This window comes from Suncus etruscus, chromosome 16, assembly GCF_024139225.1.
Source record: "Suncus etruscus isolate mSunEtr1 chromosome 16, mSunEtr1.pri.cur, whole genome shotgun sequence".
NCBI classification, from domain to species: Eukaryota; Metazoa; Chordata; class Mammalia; order Eulipotyphla; family Soricidae; genus Suncus; species Suncus etruscus.
In genome coordinates, this window is record NC_064863.1 from 61,440,390 (window position 1) to 61,451,682 (window position 11,293).

Below are 11,293 nucleotides of genomic sequence, written 5' to 3' on the forward strand. Positions count from 1 at the left end.
TTTTCTAGATGTTTCACAAGGTTCTCTACAATTTGTATAATTTCAGATAAAAGGAAAGTTTTTGGAATGTGTAATATAAAAAAGAATTATAGTATTTATAATTTCATTAAAGGACACTTTCACACACAAAAGGTCATTTGATTCTAAAACCCATTAAAAGAATTTCCACTTTATTTTGTAGATGAAGAAAGTAAATTCAAGTGATCTGTTCCACCTTTCATGAACAGAAAGTAGAATTCAAATGGGAGTTAACTGGACTTAACTCATTAGTATGTTTTATGTCTATGAAACTTTTTATTTTATAATATTTGAAGTACTATGGAAATTCTAGGAAAATACATGTCAAAATGTTAATGCCCTCAGAGATTCTATTAAGTTTTGTATCCATTTTTAATAATATATTTAAGCACCTTGATTATAGACATGATTGTAGTTGGGTTTCAGTCATATCAAAAACACCCCCTTTACCAGTGCAACATTCTCATCACCAATGCCCCAATCTCCCTCCTCATCCCCCGCCCATCTAGCCTGCCATTCTATTTTGCTAGTCTTTAAATATGCAGATATTATCTCACTGAAGGGACTTTCTATTCTATGCTCTATTCTCTTTGTATACTTTTTTCTAGAGAATTCTCTCACTTCCTCCGAGCATGTGCTGTCACCATCTAAAATGGTTCTAACATCATAATCTTATTTCAAATTGCAAAGTGGTCTTCTTTATCAGGTTCTAACATATTACATTAAAAATCAAGGTTTTATGAATATTGTCATTTATTTCTGCCATGCAATGTCAGCTTTAAGCAAAGGGCAGTTCATATATTAGTTCATAGTCCAAGCACCTACAATATCTGGTGCATAATCAAAGTTTAATAAAAAGTTATTAAACCCTTGCTCTTTGTGGAAGCATTTTTTGTAGTAGTTTGTCATAGGCATATTGTAGTAGATTTAATAGTAAATTCTAGTGAGGTATGAGGAAGAGCAGAGACAAAGAAATTTGGTAGTGAATGAAGAAAGGTGATCAAAGAGCAGTGAAAAGCCAAAAGAAGGTTGAAGCAGAAACTTGATTCTTTATTGTTTAATGAAGATTAGAACAGGCTTTTTTTTATGAAAATATTTGGAAATATAGAAAATTAGTGAGGATACTTAATAAAGTCTAAGTAGCCAACTTGCTTCAAAAAAAAAAAAAAGATTAGAACAGGCTTGAAATTCCTCCTCCACAACAAAAATCATATTCTTGAAATTTTTTTGTTTGTTTGGGACCATACCTGGCTGTGCTCTGGGCTTACTTAGGGATCTGCACACAAGGATCACTCCTGGAAGTGCTCAGGTAACCATATATGAGGGTAAAAATCAAATTTAGGATTGGCTTTATGGACATATAGGATCACTGGGGGGGGGGGTTTAACCAGGTGCAAGGAAAATACCTAACACCCCAAAGATCCTTGCTTTTAAAGAATAAAGCATTCTGTAGTTAGGATATGACAGTGAAAGTTGAAATTGACAACTCTAGACAAAAACTGGGTGCTGAAAGGGGATAATTATCTGCCTGGTATTCCTTTATTAACAATAATGCAAAACAGTGTCAAAAAAGATAAACAGAAGTCAGAGGGAGAGAGAAAGACGCAGAATAGTTTCACTCATCTATGGGTTTTAAGAAAAAAGAAAGACATTTTTAGCAGTATCTCAGAGACAAGAGAGATGAGGGCTAGTAGGTGCAGCTTATGACATGAAGCTCATCACATAGAGTGAAGAGTGCAGTTAGGGAAATAACTACACAGAAATATCATAACAATGTGAATGAATGAGGGAAGTAGAAAGCCTGTCTCGAGTACAGGTGTGGGGAGGAGGGAGATCTGGGAAATTGGTGGTGGGAATCTTGCACTGGTGAAGGGGGGTGTTCTTTACATGACTGTAATCATACACCTATAATCATATTTGTAATCACTGTGTTTAAATATAGATAATTTAACAGTACAAAAAGATAAACAGAGAGAGAGAGAAAGAGAGTAAAAGTGAGAGAAATAAAATGCCTATCCCAGAGGTAGATTGGGGGGTGGAAGGGAGAGTGGGGGTATTGGGGGTGGGAAATGTGCACTGGTGAAGGGTGGTGCATGGTATATGACTGAAACTCAATGATAACAGTTGTAACCACAGTGCCTAAATAAAATAATCATATTTTAAAAATGAAGCATTCTGGACATGGACAAAGTGATCAAGATTTAGAAGACTAATAATCTCTGTTCTAATCTCAGTTCTAGGTAGACTTGAATTCAATCTTGGAAAAGTCCCCTTTTGTTCTACATGTTTCCCTGCAAAACAAAGAATATTAAGACTTGATATATACAAGTCCTTCCTGGATAAAATTTAATTAGTTCCTGACCCTAGAAAATACTAAAATGTGAAAATATAAAATATATGTTCCATATCAGTACTTACAAACTAGAAAGAATAAAGTCATTCTGAAGTAAGTACATGAATAATGCATACTTCTAGATCTTAATGAAAACTGTAAAAGACAGGGATCACAGCTAAAGCACAATGGTAGAGTGTCTACCTTGCACATGGCCAACACAGGACAGATACCGGTTCAATTCCTGGCATCCCATATGGTCCTCAGAACCCTCCAGGATCAATCTCTGAGCACAGGGCTAGGAGTAACCCATGAGTTACAAAAACATAACAACTCAAATAAAGAGTAATAAACAAGTCACTATAAAAGTTTTTAATCAGAGGCTGAAACAATAGTAGTATGTTATCCTTGCATACAACTGGCTCAGGTTAGTTCCCTGGCAGACCAATTATGATCAGAAATGATAATTTATTTGAAATGATCCTTGACATTAATCCCAAAATACCACAAAGAGTAATGAGAGCAGTTAGAGAAATAACTACACTGAGAACTATCATAAAAATGTAAATGAATGAGGCCTGTCTAGACTACAGGTGGGGGTGAGGTAGGGAGGAGGGAAAAAAACAAACAAAACAAAACAACAAAAAAAACCACAAAAAGTAAAACTAAAAGTTTTTTAAATAAAATCTTTGAGTCATCTTGGTTTTCCATAAGAGGAGAAATATATTATGGGTAGCTTAAGAAAAGTCTCTGGAAAAAAAGTAATAAAAGTAATTGGAATGTTTATTGGAAGTTAGTATCTGGCAGGCCCTGTGTTCATTGTTGTTCCAGAATTTTCTAATTTTAAACTTAAATATTTAGCCCCTGATGTATGTATCTTTATCATCCTCATTTTGTAGAAGGAAAAACATTTAACCTCAGACTTAGACACTTTAAGTAATTCATGTGAGTCTCAAGTAGTTAGCTATTGAGCCAGCATTTAACCCAGTAGCCTAATTTCATGCTCACACTTTCAGTCTGGTCACTGTGACTGCTCCTCTAGTTTACAACTCTTGTCTTTTTTGTCTTTTGGTCTCCAAGAACTAAGAAGCAGACACACTGCTCTTTATTATCAGCCATGGAGAAATTTGTTTTCTCTTTCAAGCTATTTCTGATCATTTACCTATGGATCTCAAAGAGTCAATTTGAAAAACATTTTTGTGTGGCTTTGTTTGTAATTTTAGCTTTATTTATCCATTCAAATAAGTGGTCTATACACGAGCTTTGTTATTTTAGCGTAAGCTTGAGGAGTGATCCTAAAGGGAAGGATTTGAGTATGAATAACACTATGTTGTGAATAATAGTTTTCTCCTTAACAAAATATTTGGGTTATGGTGAGGATTAAGTAAAAAATTGGGGGGCGCATCATAAAGGTGCTTGAAGATTTGGGATGTCAGGAATCAAATTCGGTGTCTGCTGCATGCAAGCCAATTGCCCTATCCACTGTACTCTCTCTCCTACTCAGTATTTTTTTTTTAAATATGGAACGCTTCACGAATTTGCGTGCCATCCTTGCATAGGGGCCATGCTAATCTTCTCTATTGTTCCAATTTTAGTATATGTGCTGCCAAAGCGAGCACTTGCTCAATTTTTTTTTAAAGGAAGGAAAAACACTACTCAGCTCCAGGTGGATTGCTAACAACCTAAAGGCTGAAAGGTCATAGTTTTAATCTGCAGTTTAATTAAAAATTGTTCTACATCATTAATTATCAGGGAGATGCAAATGAAAACTACAATGAGATCTGACCTCACATCACAGGAGCTGCCACATTTTAAGGAAATCAAGAACTAATAGTTTTGACATGGATGCTGGGTGAAAGGGATTCTCACTCACTGCTGATGGGAATGTAGACTGGTCCAGCCTTTTTTGAAAACAATATGGACATTCCTCAAATACACCTCAAATAAAAAGGTTCATATGATTCTCGAATACTGTGACACATCTATGTTCATTGTAGCACTATTCACTGTCGTTAGAATCTAGAAATTACCCAAGTGCACAGAACAGATGAGTGGATAAAAACTGTAGTACATTTACAAAATTGAATGCGATGCAGCTGTTAGAATAAATGAAATTATGAATTGACTTATACCTGGATGGATATGGATTGTATATGCTGAGTAAAATGAGTTAAAGGGATAAGGATAGACATAGAAAAATCATACTTATTTGTGGAATATAACAAAAAGATAGTATGATAATAGTACCCAAAGAAAATAAAGATGAGGTATATTGTCATGGGATTAACTTCATTTACTCTCCCCTTGGTGCTTTTGTGGCGTATGGAAGACTTCTGCTCCGTCCTGGGTGATAAAATCAGACCTATGTATCTAGAGATCAGCCATGACAATATACTTCAAGGGTGGAGAAACCCTGTATCTCTCAGGCCAAGGTAATTCCTTTTCAAATGACCCCAATATTTACTGTGTCTGTGCAGGAGGGAAGAAAAAAAGAAAAAAGGCAAAAAGCACAAAACAATGTTTATTTATTTATCTTGTTTTTGTCGATTTCTTTGTTTTGGTGTGGTTATTGAAGTTGTTGTCTCCATTTATATTTATTTATTTTCTTTTTTTCTTTTCTTCCTTTATGTGCTCTACCATGTTTTTTATCTCAAGACCATGGCTTTTATGTGGTGCCTATCTTTATTGTTGGAGTGCTCACTGAATATTTTATTTGACACTTCTTTTTGTACTGTTGTGGTGTTTCACCTTCTTTTTCCCCTTCCTCTCAAACCTAGGATGAGAGCCTCTAGAAGGACTCCGCCCATTTTTGGAGTATTTGATTTTTCCCCTTGTTTATTACTTTTCTCTTCTTCAAACAAAACCACATAACTTGAACTATCTAGTCCCACCTCCCAATTAGAGGGGTCAATAAGGGAGGTACCAAGACCAAACAGGTGTAAGATCACTAAGTAGTAAACTAGGCACAGAGGGGACCATTTATTCTAGCAGCCCCAGGGGCGAGGGATGAGGATATGGGAGGTAGGACTGGAACGGAGTTGGAAGGAGGACAATTCGGTGATGGGAATTCCCCTAACTTTATGTTAATATGTACCTAAAATATTATCGTCAATGATATGTAAGCCACTATGATTAAAATAACAATTATATTTAAAAAAGAAAATAAAGAAAATAGAGATGAGGACAAGGAGGAACAGTCCATGATAGAAAGCTCGGCTACCAAGTTTAGATAGGGCAGAGAAGGGACAGATATGACAATGATAGTTGAAAATGATCTTTCTGGATAAAAACTGGGTGCAAAAAGAGGTAAAGTGATTTGCATTACATTCCTTCAGTAACCCTGCGGTGGGACGGGGGGTAGGAGTGAGTGAGGAGGAGAGAGTTGGGAGAGAGAGGGGAGGGAAGAGAGAGATGTGAGGAGAGATAGTTGAGAGAGGGAAGAGAGAGGGGAAATGGGGAGAGAGCAGAGGAGAGAGAGGGGAGAGAGAAGGGAGAGAAGAGAAAGGGGAGAGGGAAGAGCGGGGGAGAGAGGAGATAAAGAGGGGAGAGAAGAATGAGGGGAAGAGAGAGTGGAGAGAGGCAAGAGAGAGGGGAGAGGGGAGAGAGGAAAAAGAGTAAAGAGGAGAGAGAGAGGGGAGGGATAGAGGGGGAAAAGGGGAGGAGAGGAGAGAGAGGGGAGGAGAGAGAGACACAGAGAGAGAAGCAAAATGTCTTCAGGGGAAGCAAACGGAAGGATGGGAAGCAAAATGGCCACACTGGTGACAGATAATGTGCCCTGTGTGTAACTGAAACTCAATCATGATCGGTTTTGTAACTGTGTCGCTTGATGATTCAAATTACTTTTTGAAAGGAGCTCTAATAGGGGAAGAAGTGGTTCTAGCCTCATGTTCTAAGAATAGGGAATCCCATTTTCCTTCCCCCAAACAGAGTCAAATTGTTGGAGCATTTTCAGTTCAACACAGTTCAAGACACGGTAGCTAGGAAGGGACAGAAGAGAAAAAGGTCATTAAGATCAAGGCCATGTATGAACTGACACTGGCATGGTCAATCTCCCAGGGAGAATCACAGTGAACTTGGATGATTGCCTTGAGTTCACACTGAGGAGGAAGCTTGAGCCTCCTCTTTGGATTTGCACATTTAGAGGTATTCGATTCCTGTACACCAACTATACCAGCACCCTTCACTGTTCTCATTTCATTGTTTGTTTCTTTTAGAGATAGCAGGTTTATCATCAAGGGTATCATTAAACTGGGTACACTTTTGCAGGGGCAGGCTTTTGGGCCAGACCAGCAATGTTCAGGGGAATATACGGAATGTTGGGGATTTTACTGGGGTTGGTCGTGTACCCTACCTACTATACTATCTCTCCAGTCTCTGTGTACACTTTTTTTTTTGACATGCTTTAAATTCCCAATTTTTAATTTGCAAAGTTCAAAAACAAAAACAAAAACCACCAAGACTATTAATTGACTGAAAAAAAAGCAACTTTTCCAATCAGTCTTAGCTGAGTACTAGTAGAGCTGCCATAAGGTAAATCAACAATTTTTAAGCATGTTTCATTTAACAGAATGAAGAATTTTAGGGAGTAATTTTAATTCTTAAGCAAAATCTCAAAATTCTAAAGAAATCATCAAAATATAATGATAATTTGTTTTATAGTTTTGATTGTTGATAACAAGCTATTTTAGTTGATTATGTTTATTTGCTTAATCATCAATATTGCAATAACTTTTAAGACTTTATCTCTGGTACTAAGTGAATTATGTGGCCCAAAGTGTCTGGGGACCCAAATGAATGTTTTCTCCTGTTAGAGAGGCATAGTTTTCTCATATTTGTTAATGTGTTAAACATGCTGGCTTGTTGAGGTTGAGAGATGATATCAAAGATTGGCCACTTGCCTTACATGTGGCAGAAATGAGTTCTATGTCTGACATTCCAGATCATACCTGAGTACTTCCAGGAGTAACTTGTGTGCAGAGCTAGGAATAAATATATTTTTTAAATTTATTTAAAGAAAATACATCACATAGTTGGCACAATGGATCATAATACATTTATTTCAGGAAGAACAAAGGCAAAGTTATTAAAAAAAATAGAAAAAAAAACCTAAAGAGATGGAAGAGAAAGGAAAGAAGAAAAAGTTCAGTAGCAAGTATATTTTTGAAAATTATTGAATCACTGATGAACTCATTAAAGTCCTAGCAGAAAGTTTAGTAAGCTCTTTTTTTTAAAGATAAGAAAGACAGTAAAAACGGCATTCGAGTGGCAAATGTTGTTGTTTGCATAGACCCAGAAAAATAAGGGGGGTATGGAAAGGAAAAGCCTTAGACTAAATACAAGGAAACTTTATCCCTGAAGTTTTCTGGCATAAGACCAACTCTAGGCTCCAGGCACACTAGGTTGCCCAAACCCTGAATTATTCTCCATGGTCCCAGTATAATTTTATTTTGCACAATCGCTGTTGTTGGTGTCAGGTTTCTATAGTTAAAGATCCTGGATTCTGTGCATATAGGAGTAAATTTTGAATATTGTGAGGTGTGTAATCCCCCAAAATAAAAACAAAACTTAATGCTAGTGTGCTAATGGTTTTAAGTATGTTAAGCAGTTTTCTATAAAATGTACATTTTTAACCTTTACCTTTGTTTTTATTTATTTATTTTTTTGTGGTTTTTGGGTCACACCCAGCAGTGCTCAGGGGTTATTCCTGGCTCCAGGCTCAGAAATTGCTCCTGGCAGGCACGGGGACCATATGGGACGCTGGATTTCGAGCCGATGACCTCCTGCATGAAAGGCAAATGCCTTACCTCCATGCTATCTCTCCGGCCCACCTTTGTTTTTATTTTTAAGCCAGTAATAGCCTTTTGATTTCACATTTTTGATCTGTTTACAATTTTTTTTTTTTTTTGGTTTTTGGGTTACACCCGGCAGCGCTCTAATGTTACTCCATGCTCTATGCTCAGAAATCGCTCCTGGCGGGCTCAGGGAACAATATGGGATGCCGGGATTCAAACCATCGCCCTTCTGCATGCAAGACAAAAGCCCTACCTCCATGCTATCTCTATGGCCCTACAATAATTTATATTTTAGATCATATATACAAGTACATTTTTTCATAAAGAAATGTACAGAGATGGGGCTGGTGAGGTGGTACTAGAGATAAGGTATCTGCCTTGCAAGCGCTAGCCAAGGAAAGATCGGGACCACGGTTCGATCCCCCAGCGTCCCATATGGTCCCCCCAAGTCAGGGGCAATTTCTGAGTGCTTAACCAGGAGTAACCCCTGAGCATCAAATGGGTGTGGCCCGAAAAAAAAAAGAAAGAAAGAAATGTACAGAGCAATGTCAAAATTTCTGCAAAGAAAATTAATGTAGATTTATTATTTGATAATTTGAAGCATTTTTGCATTATTGACTATTTTTTCATTAAAATGAAAACTTTATTTTTCATTAAAATATTTATTTTTATTTTTTTAATAGAATAAAAATCATGATTTTCTAAACTTCAGAATGTACTTTTGGGGGCCAGAGAGATAGCATAGTACTAGGGCATTTGCCTTATAAATGGCCTACCCAGGTAGTTCAGTTCCAAGCATCTCATATGGTCCCCTGAGCCTGCCAGGAGAGATTCTGAATGCAGAGTCAGAAGTTACACCTATGCGTCTCTGGTTGTGACTCCAAAAACCCAAAATGTACTTTTGGCTTTTTGTGTGTTTGTATTATTACTCTTGCCACTTCATTTATTTATTTATTTTTTTTTTTTGTGGGAAGAGTTGAAACACTTTTTAAGAATGTTTTATTTTTTAATGTAGAGGCAGTTTTCTCCATTCCTTTTTTTGGATCTGTTTAGTAGGAAATTCTAGTAGTTAAGTTTATCTTGATTTCTGAGCTCATGTTAAAACCAGGTTGTTGGGATTGTTTAGCTTGTTATTTTTACACCTATATGCACCAGTAGTATCATGTGGAATTGTTCCTTTGTTTATAGGTACATTAAAATGGGGGAATTCTTACATGTGGAAACAATTTCTTATCTAATAGGGATAAGGACATATACATTTTATATTGCAGCAGGGCCTTACACCCTGAACATTTGTCATAGTGACTTGGCTTAGGCTTCAGAAGGTCGAGCATCGACCATTCATCCCTGAACCTTGGATCTCATCTATGGAACTGACATGGTTTTCTGCACCAACACCAGGAATAGGACTTCTGCCAGGGAACGCTCTAATGCAGTCCTTGCTTCAAGTGAATTCATATGACACTCTGATGATGGCTTGGAAACAGCAACAACTTATTTTCAGGTCAGGATTTCCTGCATTGGCACCTATTGGTAATATGAAAGTAGGAGTCGAGGCTGGAGAGATAGCATGGAGAAAGGGCATTTGCCTTGCATGCATAAGGACTGTGGTTCGAATCTCGATATCCCATATAGTCCCCCGAGCCTGCCAAGAGTAAATTCTGAGCATAGAGCCAGGAGTAACCCCTGAGCACTGATGGGTGTGACCCAAAAACCAAAATAAATAAATAAATGAATGAATAAATAAATAAATAAATAAATAAAAGAAAGTAGGACTCTGTGTCACCTTGACTTTGACATATATCTGTACAATTATTCTCTAATTATAAAAACCTAACTGTGGCAACCGTGACTGAGAAAAACTTTTCCTGGGACCACAAAGAAAGACTTTGGGGTTAAACAACTTAGTATGCTGGAGTCTGTAATTGGTCTTATGGCAGGATGCTTCATGAGTAGGATCTTCCTGTTTAAGGCCAAAGGTTTTTCCTTTCTATTTTCACCATCTTTTTCTGTGCCTATGTAAACAAACAAATAAACAAAACAAAAACCAAACAACAAAAACCCCTGCCACACACACACTCACTATTTTTATTTATTTTTTTTTTATATTTCTTATCTTTTAAATAGGGGCTCCCTCCTTTCTCACAGAACCTTGGAAGACATATTTCTTCGTTGTTTTTGTTTTTAGATTTCTTTGTTTTTTTTCCTATAAAACCAAGAAGAAAGGAGAAATAAAGACTGAGGGCCAGGGTCTAAGAGGTCTCAGATGCATTGGTGGGAAGAAAATAAAGACAGAACTAAATATCCAAGCCAAAGTCAACAATAGAACCAAGAGACCTAAACTTTAACCATCCAAATATAAATGGGTCTGATATACTGGCAGGATAGAGAGCAAAGGGCTGTGGTATAGGATGCATTCTCTATTGGTGGAGGGAGGTTGACAATGGGGATGGGGATGGCCTTGACTCACTGTATATCTGAAATTCAACTATGAAAGATTCTGTAGATCATAACTGTTTTAATAAAATATTTTAAAATCAAATCCAGAAAAAAAAATAATGTCCCGCCCCCCCCAAAAAAAAAACAACCCATCAATCATTCAAGTAAGCCAACCTTTAACTATAGAAATGTAGCAAAGTAAGAAGTAGCACAAAAAACCAAGGGACAAATATTTGGAGGAGAAGAAGGTGTATTCTGAACTTAAGGTATTCAAGACTCACCTATTCAGGGCTGCCTCCCCAGATGAAAGGCACAAGAACCCATTTTAAGAGGATGCCAACCTCCAACATCTGAGATTGTTTAAATGTAAAATTTATGGTTAAAAAAGAAAAAAATGACACACACACAGACACTCATTCACTCACTAAAACTCTGCCCCAAGTCCTATCCATCCCCCAAACAAACACACAACACACATCATAGAAATTTTTCATTATATAAAAATATTAATAGAAATATTGAAAAATTATTTTCAGAAGTTTCTTAGAAAACATCCAGAAAATTCCATTAGGTTTGGTTGAGTCAAGTTGAGCCCCTGTTTAGCCAAGGATCAGTAAAACTAGAAAGTGGAAATACTGGAGCTGCTGGTGGAGAATGGGCAAAAACTCAGCCTAGAAAAAATCAGAAACTACTGGGGAGTGAAGTGGAACAC

At 37.0% G+C, this 11,293-nt stretch overlaps 1 non-coding gene across 1 annotated transcript; it reads right to left on the reverse strand.

The window, feature by feature from the left end:
• Positions 1 to 3,864: 3,864 nt before the first annotated feature.
• On the reverse strand, positions 3,865 to 3,969 carry LOC126033109 (U6 spliceosomal RNA). Its single transcript, XR_007504263.1, has one exon. It is a non-coding gene; the product is annotated as a U6 spliceosomal RNA (small nuclear RNA).
• Positions 3,970 to 11,293: the final 7,324 nt, after the last annotated feature.